Source organism: Protopterus annectens, chromosome 5.part0 (genome assembly GCF_019279795.1).
Source record: "Protopterus annectens isolate FY-2018-M chromosome 5.part0, PAN1.0, whole genome shotgun sequence".
NCBI classification, from domain to species: Eukaryota; Metazoa; Chordata; order Ceratodontiformes; family Protopteridae; genus Protopterus; species Protopterus annectens.
Window position 1 is genome coordinate 544,345,747 of NC_056735.1, and position 23,367 is coordinate 544,369,113.

Consider the following 23,367-nt stretch of genomic DNA (forward strand, 5'->3'; position numbering starts at 1 on the left):
AATACCACCACCAGCCGTTGGCCACAGTAATGTACAGAACACAGATATCATGGGTCACATCTTTGCCATTCACTGCTGATCTGTACAGTTGACAGGTATGCCCTACTGCCCACAGGAACAGACACTACTGTCCAGAGCAGTTGTTGAGCAGAACATCATTACAGGAACAAGTACTGATGGCACATATAAATCATTTTACATTATACATCCTATTATTCTATGCCACATACTACATTCAAGTAAATACATATCCGTTTCACATACCTTTTATGTTTTTTTCTGCTGTAAGAAATCCCTGAGCTTTGTTACTTTTATTAAAGTTGTCATGTTTTTTTCTCACTCTATCTCTCTCTTTCTCTCTTTCTCTCTCCTCTCTCACTCCTCTCTCTCACCTCTCTTGCTCCTCTCTCGCTCTCTCAGTCTCTGTCTCTCAGTCTTTCCAGTAAAGTGATTGAGCTGGATTGAATAGATTGCAGCATGCTTTTGTAGGTATTGCACATGATCAGGTGATGGCCTCTGCACCAGTCAGTGTCCACCAGTTGCTAATTGCATGTAGCCTGCTGTGCAGTACTTCAGATAACCACTTTCATGGCAACCCAGTACTATAAATTGCTGACTTCTGTGGGCATTGCCCCTTCACCTTTCCAGTATGGATGACATCCTTCCTGTGTGTGGACATCAGTGTTACAGTCAGCAGGTAGCAATACCTCTTACAGCAGAACCTGGGTAAGGTTCCAGAACTACAGACAGCGTGAGTAGTGTTGTTGTGTGCATTGTATCTTTCTGGTCTTACAGGGTTTCTGTGTACATGCTACTTTTGCATAGAATGTTGTCTGTCTGCATAGCTCTCAACTGTGGGCCTATCCATATGAACCAAGAGGATTGGCTGTTAGGTTTTGTCTGTGCACCACACAGGTATTGTCCCAGATATATCAGTGGCATTCTGTCTATCAGTACATGGCTACATTCATTTATATTTCAATGTCGTATTCCTGCATATGGGTATGCTGCAACAAATCCTATAACAACAGCAATTTCCAGGGTGTGTAACAGCAATAATGCAAATGTGGTCCTATGTTCCTGCCTCTGTCCTCCACATATATGCCAGTCTTTATCCTGCTGTGATAGGGAAAGGGGTTGTTAGGTAATGGCCTATCATTATTTACCGCTAGCATTACTGCTATCATCTCAGTCATGTCATGGACTCCCACACCAACTGTTGGGCAAAGTACATATATATGTGGGCAGTCACTGGAGAACACATATGTGCCCCTGTACATTCCAGAGGTAAGTGTGTGGCACACAGTGTTCCTTGCCCTTGTACAGCCTTTTATGGGATGGGGGAGTTCAATGCCCTTAACCTAGGCTGTGACACCTTTTCAGGGATATAACTGTTAAGACAACAGTCATTCAGAGTGATAGTGAGATGTTAGGTTAAGCAATGTTATGTACGAGATACTGTGACATTAACACAAGTGCTACATTTCCCTCTAGGGCTTGACTACAGGGTATAATTGGAGGCTGCTGAACTACATGTGTAATTGTTGATTGTTACTTATCTTGAAGGCAAATCCTGTGTCTACTGTTGTACTAATTGAAGGCCTTGGCCTGGACAGAATAGTATGGTATATATATGGTGAGCCCCATCCCCTGCAGTGGTTCCACATGAAGGTAGCTCAGGGCCAAGGGAGGAGGAGGTCCCAGGCTGGGCCCCAGATGTGCTGGTGCCCGGTGCCATGGCCATCTGAGGTGGAACAGGTGGGTCTGCTGGGACCAGCCTTCCCATACGAGCTATGTTGTAGCAGATTTATGACAGATATGAGTTAGTAATAGTCAACAGCATTCAGGATTAGTTATAACAGCATGCATAGGTATTCCCATTAACCCAAAACACCAGATTTAAAACAGTTGCAGAGCAAGCAGAACACATGCATATATGGAACAACAGTGGGCTTTACAACAGCATGCAGGTTTCGTTGATGGGAACAGGCCACCAATATGGGTGTATTTTAACATGGCACATGCATAGAAACAAATGTGAATATTAATAAACCATTGGGACATATGTCCCAACAAAAGTTAGGAGTGTACACATACCAATTGAGGTGTGTCATTGGGTTATTTTTGCAAATATGTTAGGGGTGAGGGAGAGAGTTCAATTAACAAATAATATATCCTTGTAGTTTTCACAACATTCTTAGTCACTGCAGTGATCTGTCCCTTGCATGTATTATTACACTACCCAATGGCCTTACATTGTACACTGGTATATTTTTAGATTATTATATAAGTGAACTGTGTCCTACATACAGGCGTGACAAGATGCCGGTGTTAATTCAACATATATTGAGAACTGCTCTCATACTCTTTTGGTGAGGTGCTAGAATGACAGGTTTGCTTTCATATACATTCTCTGACTATGTACACATTTGACTATCAGAACATTTCTTGGATCATCACACTGATTTTTCCGTGGAACAGGGTACCAGGCTGGTTATGTGGGCCATTTATCTGGACATGCTGGACAGATTGGAACAGTTGCATGGTATGAATATGCATACAACTTTCTATCTGAACATTCTAGCAAATTCTGTACAGTTGTTGGGTGTAATTATGCATACAGCTTTCTATCTGAACATTGTAACAAAATCTGTACAGTTGTGGGGTATGATTATGCATACAACTTACTAGCACTCCCAGGATTCAAACCCCTGCTCTGTGGGAAAATAATATTATAGTTAAAATCACAGTACACTGTGCCATCAGGGAATTTATGTGAAGCTTTCTACTGTTTTCTGTCTAAGTCTCCCTCACTTGTAAAATATGACTGACCTCTTGGCACTTCCAACAGTGTTATACAGAACTTCATGCACATTTTATCTGCATACCATAGTGTGGTTAACACTGCTTAATACAACAGTACTATTTATGGTATGCAACAGTTCAACTACATATGAAAGAAGAGTAAATAGAAGCACTCCAGGGGTTATACCTTTATTCACAGAATATTACACATTTATTTCTACTGGTACAGCACTTTCTAAGGCTCTTATATTTATTTGTTATGACAGTACATGCAGACAAATATTAACCTGCCTTGCGACACAGCCTTTGCAACCTAGCATCATGAGCTTGCTGATTTGCAGCCCGCTCATCTGCAGCTGTCAGAAAACTGCAGTGATATTTAGCCATACCTATCCATAGTATACACAAGCTAGGCAATTCTTAACTACTTAGAATGAGTACATACTCAGTACTGGGGCATTAGGTATCTGCCAAGACTCCTGGATCCACTGTAACAGTACATCCCCCCTCCACCGCTTCAGGTCAAAATGGTGATGCCTGATGTGCTCACCAGTCTGGGCGATACCTGTGGCACTGGTAAGCTCACGGGCGAGACTGTCCCAGGCCTCCATTTTATACTGTGAGCCCTGGTACTGGCCCTGCAGTCATCTCTGCTCATGGTGTTTTACCAGGAGCCATACCATGAATTTTGACTCCTGGTTGCCCCAGCACTGCGCTCTAAATTGAGTACCTTCACCCACACCAACCATTCTGCCTGCAGTAGAAAGCTACAAACAGTTATCAGAAGTATTCCCACCTGTGGGGGTTTAAATACGGACAATTTCCTTCAACTTTCCCATGATTGGCCGGTTTTGAAAAGGCTAAGCTACGGGCATGCCTGCTTGCATAAGGCTGGCACTGCTTAAAGAGGTATATCACTAGGCAGATTGAATTGGCTCCCCTACACATTGCTTACACTTACTAAGTTGAGATGTGCTGCAGTTAGCATTGCTTAATAGTTAATTACACTATATTTGCCTTTTGGCAGTGATTTATTCTTCATTACAGGTTATATATGTGTCTGGTATCCGTGATTCATGTGTACATACACTGTATGGGGACCTGGGGACTTCTACACTTTATAATAATAACACCTCAAATCTATGCTTACTGCAGTACTCCAGTTCACATATTTATGTTCTGTGGCAGGTTATACAACATTATACTGTACATAGATTCAGTTCACATGTTTGGTTTGATTTTCCTGTGGTGAGGATTAGTTTGCTGATACCTCATTTATATGTATTGCTATGATGGCTCAGCGGTTAACGACTGTGATGTACAGGGTCCAGAGTTAGAGCCTTGCAGAAGCTGCCTATTTTGTTGTTGGGCAGAACACGGGCCATTGGGTACAGAGTGATTAAGGCACTTTAAAGCCGTTGTAAGCAGGTGTGCACGGGTTTGGTTGGAGCTAAGCAATGCTAATCTCCGGCTACAGTTTCTTACTGTCAGTTAGCTTCTACTTTGCTTAGTCTGTGTAGGCACTGCTTACCCCCATGAAAACGCACTTAAACATGCTTACTAGTGCTTATATATGCTTACTGCTGCTTATTTGTGCTTAAACCTGCTTACTAGTGCCTTATTCATTATGACACTGACAATTCACATATGCATTTAATGCAGTACTCCAGTTCACATTTAAATGTTATTTAGTAGGCTATACAGCAAAACAATGTAAAGAAATGTTCGTATACAAATTTCACATGGGAAATGGTATGTGCTGCAGTGGGACTCGAACCGGGAATGCCTCCACGTTAGGCGGATGCTCCAACCACTATACTATTGCTATGCTGCTTCATTTGCATATATCTTCCTTGTTATCCTCTTCAGCCTTTTAAGCTGCTGTAACCGTAGCTAAGCGATGGGCACACCTGCACACCTACAGTAAGCTGTACTCAGAGTTTAAAAAAAAAATAAAGTTTTTTTTTTATTTTATTTTTTATGTCATGTTGCTGTTGTACACATGGGGGACTGTTGGTGGGGATATGCAGGCACCTATGAGCAGTCTCATTCATTTATTTACACTTTCTGCAGTCCTTCATTGCAGGGGAGTGTATATTGTGAGAGCTCTGCTCTCAGACATGCCCCCTGCACTCGTCCACGCTCCGTGTAGGATTTGGAGCTAAGGCAGCACACCTTCATTAATATGCATGATGCACTGCCATCCTCCTCCTAAACTGCCGCTTCAGTGCATGACTAGACTAGTCCTGCATGGAAGATTAGTAAATCCGGGGGAATATCTTGAAGGAGGTGATTGATAATTTGATCTACATTTGCAAAGATTAATGGCATTTTTAAAGGAAAATGGGAGAGGTTCCTTTTTGTTCCGAGGTTATATCTCTTAATATTGATGTTCAAAGTTTATATTCTGTCATCAAACATGATGTGCGGCTACCATGGATTGAAGACTGTGTTTATAGGTGCACTAAGTTGTCAACAGATAAAGATAAAGTCATTATTAGCTTGATGGAACTTGTGGCAAAAATAATTATATATGTTTTGAGGGATAGCTTTTCAGACAAAAAATCTGGAGCCTCAATGTGGGCAGCATATGCCCCCATTTTTGTTAATTTTATAATGTGCTATTGTGAACAAAATGTTATTATGAATAGCCCCTTTAAAGAGTTCTGGTACCTTTATATGAGATTTTTAGATGATATATTTATTTTATGGAATGATCACCATATTAAGTTACAAGAATTTATTGAAAACATCAATAGAACAGTAGGAATTTCACCATTTACATATATTAGTGATAGATAAAATTGCATATTTGGATGCTGAGATAAAAACAAAGATGATAGCAAGCAGAAATATTGGTCTAATATATATCAAAAGCCAACTTTTTCAAATTATTTTCTGCATTTCAAAAGTATGCATCCTAAACATCAAATGAAGGCAGTAGTGAAAGGCCAGTTAATGCTGCTGGCAAGAATGGTTTCTGATACTGATGTGTTTTATGATGAATTTGAAGTTATGACGGGAATGTTTCAAGAAAGAGGATATCCAGGTGAATTTGTAAAGAATATTCAAAAAGAGGTAATAAGTAAAAGAGTGAATGGGTTTTATAAGCCCCTTATTGATGTAAGTGGTAACTATAAACTAATATAAGTATTTCTATCTCTCTCTTATAACTGTTTCTACGACTTCTTACTATGTCGCACAGACGTGCACACACACACACACACACACACACACACACACACAATTTCTGTTATTTTTTTACCTTATTCCACCTATCCACTATCACACTATCTTAAACAAAAACATCCTCTCAAACTAATCTTCACCATCAAAATCTTTCACTTTTCAGTCTATTTTCTCATCCCTACCATCCTCACTTCATCTCTCTACCTTTCTCTCTTCCTTAATAAAATTGAAAAGAAAGCGTTACAAAATATATTATTCTCCATTTATTTACTTCAAATGGTATATTATACTGCATAGTTAACACCTCTAACCTACCAAAGACCAGTCAAACCACAAGTCACAATAAGAACCATATGATCAGACTTTCCTATATTGTACATCTGTATTATAATTATCTACCCTGATCTGTTGCCATCCTCACCCGATTGTTTCTGTTGTATGTATACTTTATACTACAAGACCACTGTCATTTTTTATCAGTATATAAAACAAAACATGTATCATTCTTTTAATGTTGTTATTATATTAATGTTATTATTATGTATTGTCACTATGTGAAGCTTTTCTTCCTGGGCCTCTGCTGCAAATGGGATCTCCTAGGTGGACTCTCTTAGTAAACAAATGTAAAATAAATAAATAGTACAAAAATATATAAGGAAATACAATATTCTTAAAAAAATCACTGCCCCCAAGATTCAGCAAGCTCTGCATAGCGTGCAGGGATAGTACAGGAGTTGCTGGAGGCAATATTGCCACTGAGACATCCAAGAACAAGCTTCCATGACTTGCACGCACACTCCTGCACTATTCCTGCACGGACACAGCTCCTGTATGCTAATTACCCCATTTGCATTAAAACAACATGCTAATGAGGTGAATTTGCAATCCAAGAAGCTGGCAGTCATCCATGCAGGACTATTGTAACCTGCAGAATTGTACTCAGTTAGTAACCGAGTACATTTCTGAAAACTCAAAATGGAGCCATGACAGCTCCAAATAAAAGGTGTATATAATGTGTAAAGCATGCCAATGGCCAAATATATGGCCATTGGCATGGCAAACAGTTGCAAAATACAAAAAAATAACTTTAAATTTTTTTGGCAATTTCGGCCGTTTAAGCGTTGGGCAGTGACCGCAAATGGGATCAGCAGGAAAATAAAAGAAAACCCCTGAAAAAATTTTTTTCTGCAAAATCACAATTTTGCCATTATATTCAATGGCAGGCAGAAGACAAGGCCAGTGAATAGTGGTTGCTAAGGGGGATGGCTCAGTGTGGGACTTGTAACTAGGCATTAACAGGCAATCCTATGCAAATGAGGGGAATGATACTTAATCACATATTTCCCCTCATAGCTAGCATGCACCCGACCGTGTAGATGCAGGAAGACCATGGTGCAAGACCTAGCTGACATCATAGAGGGGTGTGTCAGGCATACTGTAAGCTTATTGGAGCCCTGTGGCTCGGGTTTGCCCTTAGATTAGCAAAGCTAAGGATGGGTGTGTCTGAAGCTGCCTAGCGGTTTTTACATTGCATAAATGGTTGTGCGTGCCGCGCAAAGGGTTTTAAACAAAAAAAAAGTAAACAAGAAAATAGCAGCTCCATACAAATCTGAGCAATGGGTTTGTGCGGTGCACCTCAGGGCTTAAACTGGAAGGCAATGGGGAGGAAAAATAGCAGTAAGAAGGTAATCAAGGAGAACTAGCATAGCTAGCAGGTGAAATGTATCAGAATCAGCCAGTTATACAGGCAGCAGGCCAGACTAGCCCAGCACACTACTATAAACTATGCAAACACCTTTCCCTCTGGGTTTTCCCACAAACTCTACACCACCGGTGTATACAAATGGGGAAATTTTTACCTAGCAAAAGCAAAAAAAATGATAGGGGCTGCATTTGCTCTCATAAATCAACATGTGGAAGAGGCTGAGGTTGGTGAGAATGAGAATGGTGATGGCCAACCCACAGTGAGGAGAAGGAGAAGAGTGTACAGACCCAGGGTAATCTACCAGGGGCTACATGAGCTGGAGATAGTAGAATGCTATAGGGTGGACAGGGACCTCCTATAGCAAATTGTTGAGCTGTGCTGGCCACGCCTCACACACAGCACAAACCGAGGGGAACCCTTCCCAGTGGATAGCAAGGTATGTGTAGGCCTAAGAATACTAACCACATGCACCTTCCAAAGGCCAACTAGGGATATCATGGGAATCTCACAGACATCTGCATCCAGGGTGCTCCACCAATTCCTGGATGCCATGTCAGCACATGCCGGTGAGTACATATATTTCCTCAACACCCGTGAGGCATTGACCAGCAATGCATCTCCACCACCAAATAGCAGAATATCCTGAGGTAGTGGGTGCTATAGACTGCATGCACATACACATCAAAGCACCACTCGGAGAGCCGGATAGAGTCTACATAATCCGCAAGGGCTTCACCTCCATCAACTGGCCAGGTCATGTGCAATGCCCAGGGCATTATAATGAATGTGTGTGCTGGCAGCCCTGAAAGCTATCACAACTCCCACATCTGGCATATGACCCAGCTGTACCAGAGATTTGCCAATGGGGAAATCCCATATGGCCACCTAATGGGGATGCTGGTTACGCCCTGGAGCCATGGAGCCATGGCTGATGACACCCATCAGAAATGCATACACACCCAAACAAGAGCTCCATAATGAGGCATACACACAGACCAGAATCATAATAGAGCATGTGTTTGGGATGCTCAAGTCATGGTTCTGGTGCCTAGACATATGCAGTGGAGCCTTACAGTACTCACCAGCTACATGTACCCAAAGTGTCATCATATGTGCCATGCTACACAACATGATCCTGCAGAAACAGCTGCAGCAGGAAGAGCATGGGGCAGGGCCATGCAGTCCCCCCACCATTGCCAAGGCCTGCACAGGCACAGAATGACTCGGAGGAGGAACAACCTGAGCCTGCCTCAGTAAACAGAAGGAAGCATGCCCAGTATGCCTAGGACTTGGCAAAGAGGGTATGCATAGCACATATACTGACATGGTAGCACCCCAGGGAATGACACCTCTCCCTGACTCATATATAAAGTAAAAGGGATGACAAACATTACACTACCTGTGCTTAACCATGTATAAGGGAGTGCACTATGTGCATCTGACATAGTCAGCCCACCAGCACTATCCTCAATACTGGCACTGCCACAAGGTAAGTCACTCTCCCTGTCAATTGCTGAATGAAGAAGTATGTTTTGTTACTTGTATCTATGATATGGATGTGAGCATGCAAGGGAATTGGGAGGCTAAATGGGATGCCAGCAGATAGTAGACACCTATATCGGCAGCATGACATCCTTAACAAATACTGGTGTCAACCTAGTAGGCAGTACAAGACAAGGCGACAAAACCCACTGCAGGACATGTGGTGGGCTAAATGTGTGTCCATAGGACATACCCATGCCCGTCAGTGAGGCTCACATACCCAACAACAGTCTCAGCCAGCAGGACAGGCATAGACAAACACAAAGAAAGGCTGTGTTAAGGCCTCTGATTGATGGCTATAGAGAACATCCCCCCTCCAGACCCACACAGAGAAAATACAACAGGTCAGGCATTGGGATGTTTGTTCTGAAAGGTAAGAAGTCTGAAACTGAAATGTAGGTCAATAAAACCTAAGAACTGTAATACACTGATATGCCTCCAGTCTGCATGATAGGTCAGAATACAGAATGAAATGGAGTACCTGAAATACCAGTACAGTCATAGCAAATGTATACAGTTGTCAGGTGTGCCCCCCTACAATCCTATGTAGAAATGTAGTAGCATGTATGTGTAGGTATAATAACAGTTAAGCACAGATTACCTGAGTGAGCCAAAGTAGCAGAATAGATTGTAGCACGTGTACAATATGCAGGGCTGTGTGTGTTAGGTTGGTGTGCATTGTATATTGTGTGAGAGTGGTCAGCTTGTAGGCATAGTGGGTATTATCCTGGTGGCCATTGACCAGTATTGCCGATGACAGGACCAAGTTCTCACAACTGCAGTGCCAAACACAATGCATCCCAGAAAGACACATTTCAGCAGCAAGCCATAGTAATTGTTTGGATGTAATACCTGTCACCATGTGAAATATGGCCAGGGCATAAATGTGGGCCCAGACATACAAACAGTACACAGGTGGAAGTACCCTAGACAGACAGTGCATAAAATGTTACCGTCAAATGGACACACCTTTGAAATTGCACTTACAGGTTAGCAGCACATTAGCTGGGTTTGTAGTATGGAATACTGATGTTGTCTGGCCAAACACTTGCAGACCACAAAGGTCACAGGTATGAAGTACTGAGAAACTGCTGATGTCCCTGCACAAGCCAGCATAAGTGGAATGCCCCATGTATATCTGAGCTGCAAGTAGCTTCCATAGCACACATGCACCCAGCTCACCCCACCATCAGCCACAGGTACCTCACAGGTCTTATCCCTGCTGTTGGGAATGAGTACAATATAACTCCCACCTCAGTATGAAAATACCCACAGAATGCAGCATGCTGAAGAGGTGTCCCATGTAAGTGTGTCCCTAGCTGTAAGCAGCACCCTGCCAGCATCCACACCATTGGATCAATAAATACAGACGCTATTAACATTAACAGCTTGCACACCTACCCTGTCACCCCAAGGGAATATAGTGACTTGCAGCCTGAGACTGTAGGAGTGACACAATGCAAAGGGCTGCTACAGATGGCCTGCATCACTACCAAATGCCCTATACTCCTCTGTCAAAGGCCTGTGTCTCACCCATACTGTCAATGTATGTTATCTCATAGACTTCCAAATAACAACATAACACAGTCCACAGAACACAAATACAAGGTCATGTTGACAAATCCCAGTAACATGTCCACCATGTCCTACTGCTTGAACTGTGAAGCAACCTCAAAATACTGCTGGGATGAAGTGATAACTATAGGGAACTTATCAGATAATGTTTGCATAACGTTTGGAAGAGGATAGAATAACAGAGGGGTGGGGGTAGGAGTGTGGATGCCACGGAGTGCATGAAGTCTGAAACTCAGCTGTGGGCAAATACTATCCCTGGCTGCAAAGAAAGGAATGGGTGGCTACCAACCTGCTTGTAAACCACAATCTGAAGGAGTAATGACCAGTAATATGAGCCCTGCCTCTGGGTAACCTGTGTGAATTTGTATAGCTGTGAGGTATGGCCACAGCAGGTTATGGGCATACTGTCATGTCAATGGATGTACATGCATGGGATCCTCAGCCACCACTGTACCAAGGTGCTGAACCATTTACATAGACCCATCAGCAAGTGTCTGCAACTTCCCCTCCAGAATGGCATGATTGTGCAAGAATATGTAGGCTGCAGACCACAATACTGGACACAGCTTCATTCACCCTGTGTTCCCCAGGAAATTAATGCAAGCAAATATGTATACCTGACAGTAGCTGATGACATAAAACATTACAGTGTAAACCAGTACATATGTCTGAATATCTCTGATACCACCAAAACCATGTAGCAGAAGCAGGACAGACACAAATACCTACAGTAACCCACTATCATTTGACCATTTTGACCCCATATTGTCAACCGATCTACAGATATCCCACAGAAACAGGTTGCTAGCTGAAGGTGTAGAACACAAAAGTCTGCACTGGAGTACAACCTACCTGGAATGGAGTCACACATTCAATACAGAAGGTCATACTGGGCATGCTCCCAAACTTTGAGAAACAATGCCCATGTCTGACAAAATAATGAAAGGTCATACTGGGCACGCTCCCACACTTACAGAAATGAAGCCCATGTCTGGCAACAGCAGTGGACTATAGATATCTGACATTCACAGATGTTTGTGCACACACTCCACATTGCACAGCAGTCATACTTTGCACACACATTGTATAGGAATACACACATATATCCAAGGGCAACAAACTATAATTGGTCAAACTTACACATACATAAACGTGTGCAAGAGAGTGACAGACAGTGACAAAGAGACTCCCATCATGAGGCCTGTCCCACCCAGCACACATCTAATTGGCTAAAACCACATGATGTGCAAATGTCATTTACTGTAGACATTTGCCTCTGGTATCCCTCAGCACTATGGTGTCTGTGGTGCATGTGATAACTGTGTAACATGACTGTACAAGTAATTATTCATCTAGAAGTTGAATACATGTACCTGTTAAATTTAAACCTGTGTGTGCCTGAGTGTTCTGTGTCTGCTTCCAGATGAATGGTTTATGGCACATGCGCACACACTGCACTCCCCATTGCTCTACTTTGGCAAGCCTGCTGATGTAATTCACCTTGAAATACACCTTTGATGAAATAGTAGCTCTATAAGCTCCATGGCAAGTGCTATAACTATATAATGCTATAGTGTGATGTAATAGTTAGGTGGGAGCTCTAATCCCAGACATGGCAACTTTGAGACTGTGTGTGTGTGCTTGGCTGTGTGTGTAGGGATCAATGCTTTTGTGGCCATTCACAGTCACTACACTCCCATTGCCCTACTTTGGCAAGCCTGCTGATGTCATTCACCTTGAAATACACCTAAGGGGAAAAAGTAGCTCAGTGGCGTATGCTATAACTGTGCAATGCTGTAGTGTGATGTACGAGCTAGGTAGGAATTCTAATCCCAGACATGGCATCTGAGAAACTTTGTGTGTGTGTTTGTTTGCATGTATAGGGATCAATGCTTTTGAGGACATTCACAGTCACTACAATTTCCATTGCCCTACTTTGGCAGGCTACTGATGTCATTCACTTTGAAATACATCTTTGGGAAAGGAGTAGCTCAATAAGCTCTGCAGCACTTCGTATAACTGCATAATGCTGTAGTGTAATGTACTAGTTAGGTAGAAGTTTTAATCCTAGCCATGACCACTGTGAAACTTTGTGTATTTGTTTATGTGTGTAGGGATCAATGCTTTTGAGGTAATTCACAGTCACTACAATTTCCATTGCCCTACTTTGGCAGGGCTGCTGATGTCATTCACTTTGAAATACAACTTTGGGGAAGGAGATACCCAGTAAGCTCTGTGGCATGTGCTATAACTGTGTAATGCTGTAGTGTGATGTACTACATAGGTAGAAGTTCTAATCCCGAGTTGGTGTGTGTTTGTTTGTTGAGGGATCAATGCTTTTGAGGCCATTCACAGTCAATACAATTTCTATTGCCCTACTTTGGCAGGCCTACTGATGTCATTCCCTTTGAAATACACCTTTGGGGAGCAAACTAGCCCAGTAAGCTCTGTGGCATGATATGTAACTACATAATGCTGTAGTGTGATGTATTAGTTAGATAGGAGTTCTAATCCAAGACATGGCAATTATGAAACTCTGCATGTTTGTTTATGTGTGTATGCATCAATGCTTTTGAGGCCATTCACAGTCAGTACAATTTCCATTGCTCTACTTTGGCAGGCCTGCTGATGTCATTCATTTTGAAATACACCTTTGTGAAAGAGTAACCCAGTAAGATCCATAGGCGTGTGCTCTAACTGTGTAATGCTATAGTGTAATGTGCTAGTTAGGGAGGAATTCTAATCCCAGACATGGTAACTGTGTGTGTGTGTGTGTGTGTGTGTGTGTGTGTGTGTGTGTGTGTGTGTGTGTGTGTGTGTGTGTGTGTGTGTCTCTGTTTGTTTGTATGTGTAGGGATAAATGATTTTGAGGCCATTCACATTCACTACAATTTCAATTTCCATTGCCCTACTTTGCCAAGCCTGCTGATGGCATTCAGCTTGAAATACACCTTTGGGGAAAAAGTAGCCCAGTAAGCTCAGTGGCACATGCTATAACTATGTAATGCTATAGTGTGATGTACTAATTAGGCAGGAGTTCTAATCCCAGACATGGTAACTGTGAGACTCTGTGTGTGTGTTATCAGTATCCTGGGTGGAGGTAGCTGTGAGTGTGTAATAACAGGACTCATTGTGTAGCGGGTTTTGCAAATTTCTTGTAGGGTGGGCTAATTATATGTCACAATGTCCACCTTACAAGGACAACAGATATCAAATGGCAGAGAGGCTGGTGTACACAATCCATACCTCTACATGTGGCATCATGGATTGGGGAACAATATTGGCAACCCTTGTATTACCCAGAGAACACTCTCCACCCGTGTCTCATACACAAACACACTTGGATAGGCAACAACCACTTTGTAGGTAGTTCCCTGCATATTACCCACAGATAGTAACCATGGTGTGATTGTAGTGGACTACAGAGGACATGGCACCCTGTCCCATCTCTACAATAGGCAAATTATGGCATACAATGGTCCTTTGCTATGTTCCCCACTGGACACCTGCAACAACTGTAGATTCAGCAAATGTAACCCACAAATGAAATAACATGCCTTATACACATGCCCTGTATGGACAGATGCCACTAACACCAGTGAATACCTGTATCATGCTGTCAATGTAGGTGCACGGTCAACCTGGTTTTCATTGCCAGGTCTCAACACATGTGGTCAGGAATGGCACATCAGATGCTAACAATCTGTCCACACAACATGCCCCAGACACCCCAGGTACACTTGCACATGTCAAAGAACATGCACGTGGGATGTGTGCACATCCCAGGCACCATCCATGTTATGGAATATAGAATACATACATGACAAGTATTGCACAGCACTGGCCACCCACAATAGTAACCCAGATGAGAGGATGGTGAATTCAATACCCTCCTGTGTGAGCCAATCCAGAGTCTACACCCCTGACCCACACTGCAGACCATTGTCATGTTGCCTGATGCCAAGGTATTCCCTTTGCCTAGCCTTGTACAGCCTTTTGGCACAGACAACCACTACACACATGTGAAGCAATGCACCCATGTAAGTCAGTACTGGCAAACTTGTGTCTGTGTGTGTGTGTGTGGAGATCAATGATTTGGATGCAATTGCTACTCACTGCACCTCCCATTTCCCTACTGAAGAATGCCTTCTGATGTCAGACACCTTGACATACCCTTTGCCCATATTTCATCCTAATAACCTCTGTGGTGCATGTGGTGACTGTGTAGTACTGTAGTGTAGCAAACTCATTAGTTAGGAATTCTAATCCTTACCCTGCCAACTGCAATGTGTGTGAGTCCCTGAGAGGGTGTGGCTGTGTCGTCTTTGACAACTGCTCTTGTGGACAGGCACATGTACTACACCTACCTTATCCCTCATTTATCACTGTTGCTGATGTTACATACCATCAAATATACCTATGGACAGTTCTCTAACATGTAAGTGCTGTGGCACATGCAATAACTGCATAGAAATGTAATAGCAATACATAGTCAGGCAGTGGTTTGAAACCCTGTACTGGTAAGTGTGTGATACAAACACGCTTAGCTTTTACTCTCCTACCCCCTCTCTGTCTTACTTTGTCTCTGTATGTCTCTCTCACTCTCTCTCTGGTGGATGTGGAGAAGTACAACTGCTTAAGCAGTAGCTTGTGTTTTGTAAGTGATGCCCATGATAAGCTGATGGCCTGTGCATGGATTGCACTCCACCACTAACTTCTATAACTAGGAACATCATGTGGGTGTTGCCCCTTTTCATTCACTGTAAGCAAGACTTCATGTCGGTGTTTGGCAAACAGCATGACAAATGTTAGTGGGCTATACCTCTAACAACATACACTGTGGAGACAGGCCAACAAACAGGAGGGGGATATTCCAGACATGACTACAGAATGTAAGTCTTGCTCTTCTACATTTGAAGTAATGTTGGTTTAACAGGGTTTGTGTAGATATGGCTGGTCTACCTGTAATGACAGTGTTATGTGGTTGAGGAAACTCCCGCCTGTAGCTACCTGCAGACTGGCTAGTGTTTGGAGTCTTACATGTGCTATGTTACTCACAGATGACCTACATTTAGAAATTCAGTAGCATAGTCTGAGGATTGCAGTTAGTACACAGTGACAGCCATGAGAGTTACTGACTTCATATCCCTCATAAGACATATGTCACAACAAACACTGTTATACCAGTAAATGTATGAGGTTATCACAGCAACATGTCAATATTGGCCCTGTGTTTGTGCCTCCAGCTACAACTCCGTCAACCTCTGTACATATGTCATGCAGTAAGAGATGCATATGTCCAGTACACCATCATTTATTGACATCATACCTGATAACAAGACAGTGAGATATCAGACTGCTAGACATGTTATGTATAGTAGGGGTTATATTTGAGGACAAAACCTGGGCATTCTGTCATAGTGTGTACAGTAGTGAGGTCTGTGTACTTATGGTGATTGTCAACAGTGTGTGTATTGCAAATATGTACCTTGGCCTGTGAACAGACTGTGGTAGATGTCATTGTTCATGGTCCTGTTCTATCTGATGTTGCATGCAGCTCTAGTGGATGGTACCCTATTGGATTACATGTTTGTAGGGTGAAACACACACACATGTCCCATACCACAGTCAGGCATCAGAATAAACTCTGTATTGGCCCAGTATATGTTGGGTTAGTGTGTGAGTGGCACAAATGAGGATGGTGTTCATCAGACAGTCCATATACTGTAATATTAAGCATGTTTACCATAAGTGGCTGTGTTCACATTGGTTGTGGGTATGTGCTTTCACACAGGTGTCTGTTACGCTGTGCTGTGACATTTATTTATTTATTTTATTTTATTTTACATTTGTTTACCGGGCTAGTCCAACTGGATATATGTCCATTTTCAGTGGAGGCCCGGGGAGAAAAGCTCCACTACAAACTACTAAACAATGTCAAGATATACATAATCTACAAAAATAGAGAGAAAAAAAAAACATATGCAATAACTTTGAAACAGGTTGTATTAACTTTTGAGTAAAATCAAAAACCTAGGATGGTAAAGAGAAAGAAAGGATAAAGAATAATAAATACTTCATTAGAGTATGTAGAAGAGAAGAAAGAGAAAGGTTGTTAAGGTTGCCTGTAGAGCCTGCTATATTTGCAGGTACATGTGTATTCCCCCATAAGAAATGTAGGACAGTGTTGTGGCAGTCTGCCTGTAGTTTGCAGAGTGCTTTGTGACATGCCTAGCAGCTCAGTGTACTTACCCAGTGTGATGTTATGTCCAGATATTTGTCAGATGTACTGCTGCCAGGCCACCATAACTGTCATGTATTTCTGACAAAGCAGTGGGATGCTGTACAGATGTATGTCACTAACTAGTGGGTATTATGTAGGCATATGACCTCTGCTCCACCGGTTATTATGTGTCCGGACAGACGGGAGTGTGTGAATTTATAAACTGTGTGAGCATATGTATTCCAGTATTTATATTATATGCCCATATACATAGCTGTTAACATCCACATTGTCAGGCTTGGTCCACACGTCTTGCACTAAGGGGTTCTCTGTATACCTCTGGACTAAACAAAGTGTGTCAGACTGTCCACATTTATTGGTCTTATCTCTGCTGTATTCCACAGAACCATTACTGTGATATCTGTGGTACTGTATATTATGACCTTAGGATGTCTGTCAGTAACTGATGGCGTACATGTCAATAGCAGATGTGACCTCCCACACACAATATTTCTGTTAAGACAACCCCTGTTACAGTAGCAACAGTCTACATTTACACCTGCTATACTTACATGACATCCCCTTGCACTAAGAGGTTGCGACTATTGGTGCTGAGGTATGAATCAACTCCATGTTCTGGACATATGTTAAACATATATGTATATATATATATATATATATATATATATATATATATATATATATACATATATATATATATATATATATATATATATATATATATATAGATATACACATATACATATCTATATACATATCTATATACATATATGGATATATATATATATATGTACATATATATATATATATATATATATATATATATATATATATATATATGTATATACATATATGATATACATACATTTATATATATATATATATATATATATATATATATATATATATATATATACATATATGATATACACATATATATATCTATATATCTATATATATATATATATATATATATATATCTATATATCTATATATATATATATATATATATATATATATATATATGTGTGTGTGTGTGTGTGTGTGTGTGTGTGTGTGTGTGTGTGTGTATATATATATATATATATGCATGCATATATATACATATACAACAGAAATTGTAGTTATTGGCCGTTTGGGCAATTTTTCATATCTCTCCATTTTATGAATTAAAAGCAGCACTTGCACTTGTTTCTTTCCTGTAACTAGTCTACTTCAGATACAGACCCCCAGATATTTACTAATCTTCCATACAGGACTAGCTTAGTCCTGCATGGAAGTGACCATTTAGGAGCAGGATGGCAGCACACCATGCATATTAATGAGGCATGCTGCCCGAGCTCCTGTTCTTACATAGAGCATGTAAGAGTGCAGGGAGCTTGTCTGAGAGCAGAGCTCTCAGAATAAACATGCTCCTGAAATGTAGAACAGTAGAAAGGGGTATCCAATGAGCGAGACCGCTCACAGGTGACTGCATATCCCCAACAACAGTCCCCCTTTTGTAAAACAGCAACAGAATGTAGAAATAAAATGAAGAAACCCTATTTATTTATTTTTTTTTAAATCCAAGTACAGATAACTGTAGGTGCACGGGTGTGCCCATTGCTTAGCTATGGTTAAAGCAGCTTAAAAAGCTGAAGAGGCTAACAAGGAAGATATATGCAAATGAAGCAGCATACAATAGTGTAGTGAGCAGAGCGTTCGCCTTATGAGCAAGCATTCCCAATTTGAGTCCCACTGCAGCACATTCCATTTTCCATGGCAAAGCACGTTATGACCAATATTTTTGTTGCAAAACCCGCTAAATAACATATATTTATGAACTGGAGTACTGCAGTAAATGTACATCTGAAGTGTCAGTGTCATAATGAATAAGGCACTAGTAAGGAGGTGTAAGCCCAAATAAGCAGTAGTAAGCATTTTTAAGCACTAGTAATAGGGTTTAAGTCCGTTTGCATGGGGGTAAGCCATGACTGGGTAAGCAATGCCTACACTGGCTAAGCAATTCTAAAGCTAATTCTCTGTAAGCAGATGTACCGACAGGTTAGCAGTGCTTACCATCACGCAAACCCACTTACAACTGCTCAGAAATGCCTTAATCACTCTTTTTCCAATGGCCCTTGTTCTGCCCATCAACAAAATAAACAGCCATGCAGGTCTCGAATCCAGGACCCTATACACCATAGTCCCAGTAGTTATCCACCAACCCATTACAGAAGTACAAAAGAATGAGGTAGTAGTAAACATGTCCTCACCATAGTATAACCAACCTGAACCTGTATACAGTCGTATGTGCCATAACCCCCTACATAACATAGATATGTGCACTGGAGTACAGCAGTAAGCCCAGAAGTGAGGTGTAATTGTAATAGAGTATTGAAGTCCCCAATAAAACATGAGGACCCCACAGAGTGTACGTACACATCAATCAAGAATACCAGGCATACATATAAGGTGTAATGAATAATAACACAATGCTAAAATGGCATTATAATGAAGGTCTAATGTAAGCAACACTAAGCATTGCACAGGCCAGCTTAGGAGGTGTGAGCAATGTGTAGACCAGCTAACTCTTTGAGCCCAGTTGTATACCCCTTTAAACAATGCCAACCTTAGGTAAACAGGTTTGCCCATAGCTTAGCCTTTTCAAAACCGACCAATCACAGAAAAGTGCAGGAAATCGGCCGTACTTAAACCTAAGAGGTGGGAATACATTTCATAACTGGTTGTATCTTCCCCTTGCAGGCACTATGGCAGTAAGGGGAGAATAAGTGCACTTCCAGGTGCAGCGCTGGTGCATCCAGGTGTCCAAGGTCATGGCAGGACTCCTAGTTAAAGACCTTGCACAGAGACTGCTGCAGGGCCAGTACTAGGGCTCCCAGAATAAGGCAGAAGCCTGGGACTGTCTCGCCTGTGACTTCACCAGTGCCACTGGCATACCCCAAAATGGTGAGCAGGTCAGACACTACTATGTCGACCTGAAGCAGCGGAAGGGTGACCTCTTGGAGGAGTGGCTCCAAGAGGCTAGAGCATCAGGGGATGTTCCAGACATGTGTAAGTAACACCCCAGTATGTGTGTAATAAGTGCCAGCTCAGTATATCATGGATAGGTATGGCTAAATATTCCTTTTATGTCCCCCACAGCTGCAATGGAGCAGGACTCGAACCAGGTGGCCCACATCAGCTGCATGGCACGGTTGTGATGTGAGGCAGGTCAGTAATACTCATGCTTTTACTGTCATAGGAAATAAAAATAAAAATAGCAGTAAATTAATTGCTAGTATAAAACCTGTATTGTTCAAGGCAAGTACTGCATAAACTAGAATATGGCAGGAAGAGTCTCATATTGTTTGTATGGCAATAAAAGTGTAATACCCTGACAAAACAGGTCCAACTGCTGGACTGCATGTGTATATTCTGGTATCTTATGGTAATGTAGATTTGCAATCATATAATAGTACTGTAGTATTAAGCACTGTTACCCACACCATGCATCATAAACTGAATGTGTAGGAATGCCTTTATATGACAGGTGTAATCCCCAGAGGCCATTTAGTACAACTGAGAGACACATAGATAGTAAACAGGTAAATGGCAGACAACAAAAAATGAATAGCACATGGAAGTGAGATGTGAACTGCTGTTTTTTTAGCACACACAGCCACAGTTCGAATCCTGCCAGTGGTAGTAGTCAGCATACAGAATCATACCCCATCACTGTACAGATATGTCCAGAATGCCTATTAAAGTTGCCCATATATATTGCCTATCAACCCGTCCCCCTGGGAAATCAGTGGGATGATCCCAGATGTATAGGCAGCAAATAGGAAATACAACTGAGTGACACACATCTATGACAACAAACCTGGCACACTAGCAACTCCCCAATACCTTATGTGACTAAGAAGCCATGCATGTCCCATTTACACCCCAACTTATTAAGCTGTGGTCAGAGTGTGTACAGTAACAGAGTGAGATGTATGTGCGTAATAGTAATATGGAACCTGGTACTGTGTGTGTGGACATTCAGGTAGTGCTAATAAACATTCCTCCCACAGGTCTGTCAGATACCAACACTGTGCCCAGAAATACAAGAATGATATGCAGTTGCTCTGAATAATGAGGTATTACACATCACTGTCACCCACACAGTCCTACAACTTATAACTGTCTAGGAAATCTGTATAAGAGTGTTGTTATACAAGGTCAGAATGCATAAGCACAGGGGATTAATAAGACAGAAAGCAGATTGGAGATATACAGCAATATCAGTATAGCAGACACAACTGTGATGGACAGTGTTTAAGCTGTAGCAGTCACAGCCATGACCTGAATCCTGGGAGTGGAATTAGACTGTATACAGATTCATACCCCTCAACTCTACACATGAAGCCAGAATGTCCAGTATATGTGCCCATATCTGCTGCCTGTCCCCCTGGTATGTCTGTGGGATGAGCCCAGATGGGTAGCCAGCAAACACGGGATACAAGTGATTGCCAACCATCATGAGAACACACCTGTCACTGTAGCAAGTATGTCCTATCTACACTCCCATGTTGTCAAGCTGTGACCAGAGTGTGTACAGTAACAGAGTGAGATGTATGTGCATAATACTAATGTGTAATCTGGAACTTTGTGTGGCAACAGTCAGGTAGTGCTAACAAACATTGCTCCCACAGGTATGTTGGATATGAACACTATGCTAAGAAATACAGACTAATATAACCTGCACTGGTACTGTCCACCCTGGTATTGTAGGGGATTGTGAGTGTTGCAGTTTCTCCGAATATTAAAGTATCACTGGTCACTGTCACCCACACTGTGCTACATAATATAACTATGTAGGAAATTATGTATATATGTGTATCAGGTAACTAAAGGTGGAAGAGGGCAATATTCTAGATATGTCCAAGCACACCAGCATGTGGACACCACATAGCCAGAGTCTGTGCAGAAAGAGTTGGATAGCATAGTGCAAAACATCAACCTGGAATCCAGGCATATGTGTACAGTTAGTCAGTGTTAACAAACATTCCTTCCACAGGTATACCAGGTAAGAGGTGTATACTGCAGGTAAAACCGGTTCATGTGTAATGATGATGATGACAGCCATATCACTGTCCAAAATAAGGCTACAGGGTAGCGTAGTAAGACTTGTAAGGTACAGATAACAGCACTGACTAGGAAAGTAATGTGGACTACAGGAATATACTACTTGTTAATTGACATCTTTCTCTCCCCACAACTTATCTCCAACAATAATCAACATACCCACCCCAACTGGTATGTAATGACTCTGATAATGTCCAATTGTTTGATAAATATTTTAATGGTTCCCATGAATGTGCCATATTGCATTATTCCAACATTGTTGGCATTGTGCCATCAATGTACCTGCATGCTGTTCTTATTACCACTGTGGTCCCATATATGCATGTGTTTTGTTTTGCTATGCATCTGTTTCGTATCTGGTGTCCAGATTAATGGGAATATCTATGCATGCTGTTATACCTAACCCTGGAATGTGTTGACTATTACTAACCCATATATGATGATGAAATCTAAACACTATAGCATGCTTGGGAAGGCCGGTCCCAGTGGACCCACCTGTCCCATCTCATCTGGCCATGGCACTGGGCAGCAGCATGTCTGGGGCCCAATTCTGGACCTCCCTGTTTGTTGGTCCTGCACCACCTTCGGGTGGAACCACCTCAGGGGATGGGGCCCGCCTCCCCAGGAGTGGGCACGGATAGGCACCTGTCACCCATTGCCAGGTCAGGGTTGTGGTGCGTAGAGCAATCAATTAGTAGTTCGGTGATCTTCTATGCCAGCTTGAGGGCCGCATGTCGTGATTAGAGAGTCAGCCTGGCTCTGAAGCTCAGCCCCCAGCACAGCCACCATTGGGGCTGTGAAGGTGCAGTGGTGACTGCCCATGGGTGGGGACCTCAGTCCCACTGTTACCACTAGGGGGTTTGTGGGCTTCAGATATCCCATCACCCCTCCCCATCAAGGTGTTTACCCCCACATGTGTCTTATACCACCCTTGTATGCGTCTTGTGTGTCTTGCTTGTTAACCTATCCAGTCTACCTCCCCAGATATACCTTCCACCCCTCACCAACATCCCACTCTCACCTGAAAAAAAAAAAGGGCAATCTCTTCCCACAAAAAAATCTTGCCCCATACATAGCTGTCCATTTCACACACCTGTCCACTGGACACATGTAATCCGGTCTAACTGGCATCACAACTTATTATTCTTGTCCTCACCCCTCTCCCAGGAGTTTGAGTGTATAAATATACCTCCAC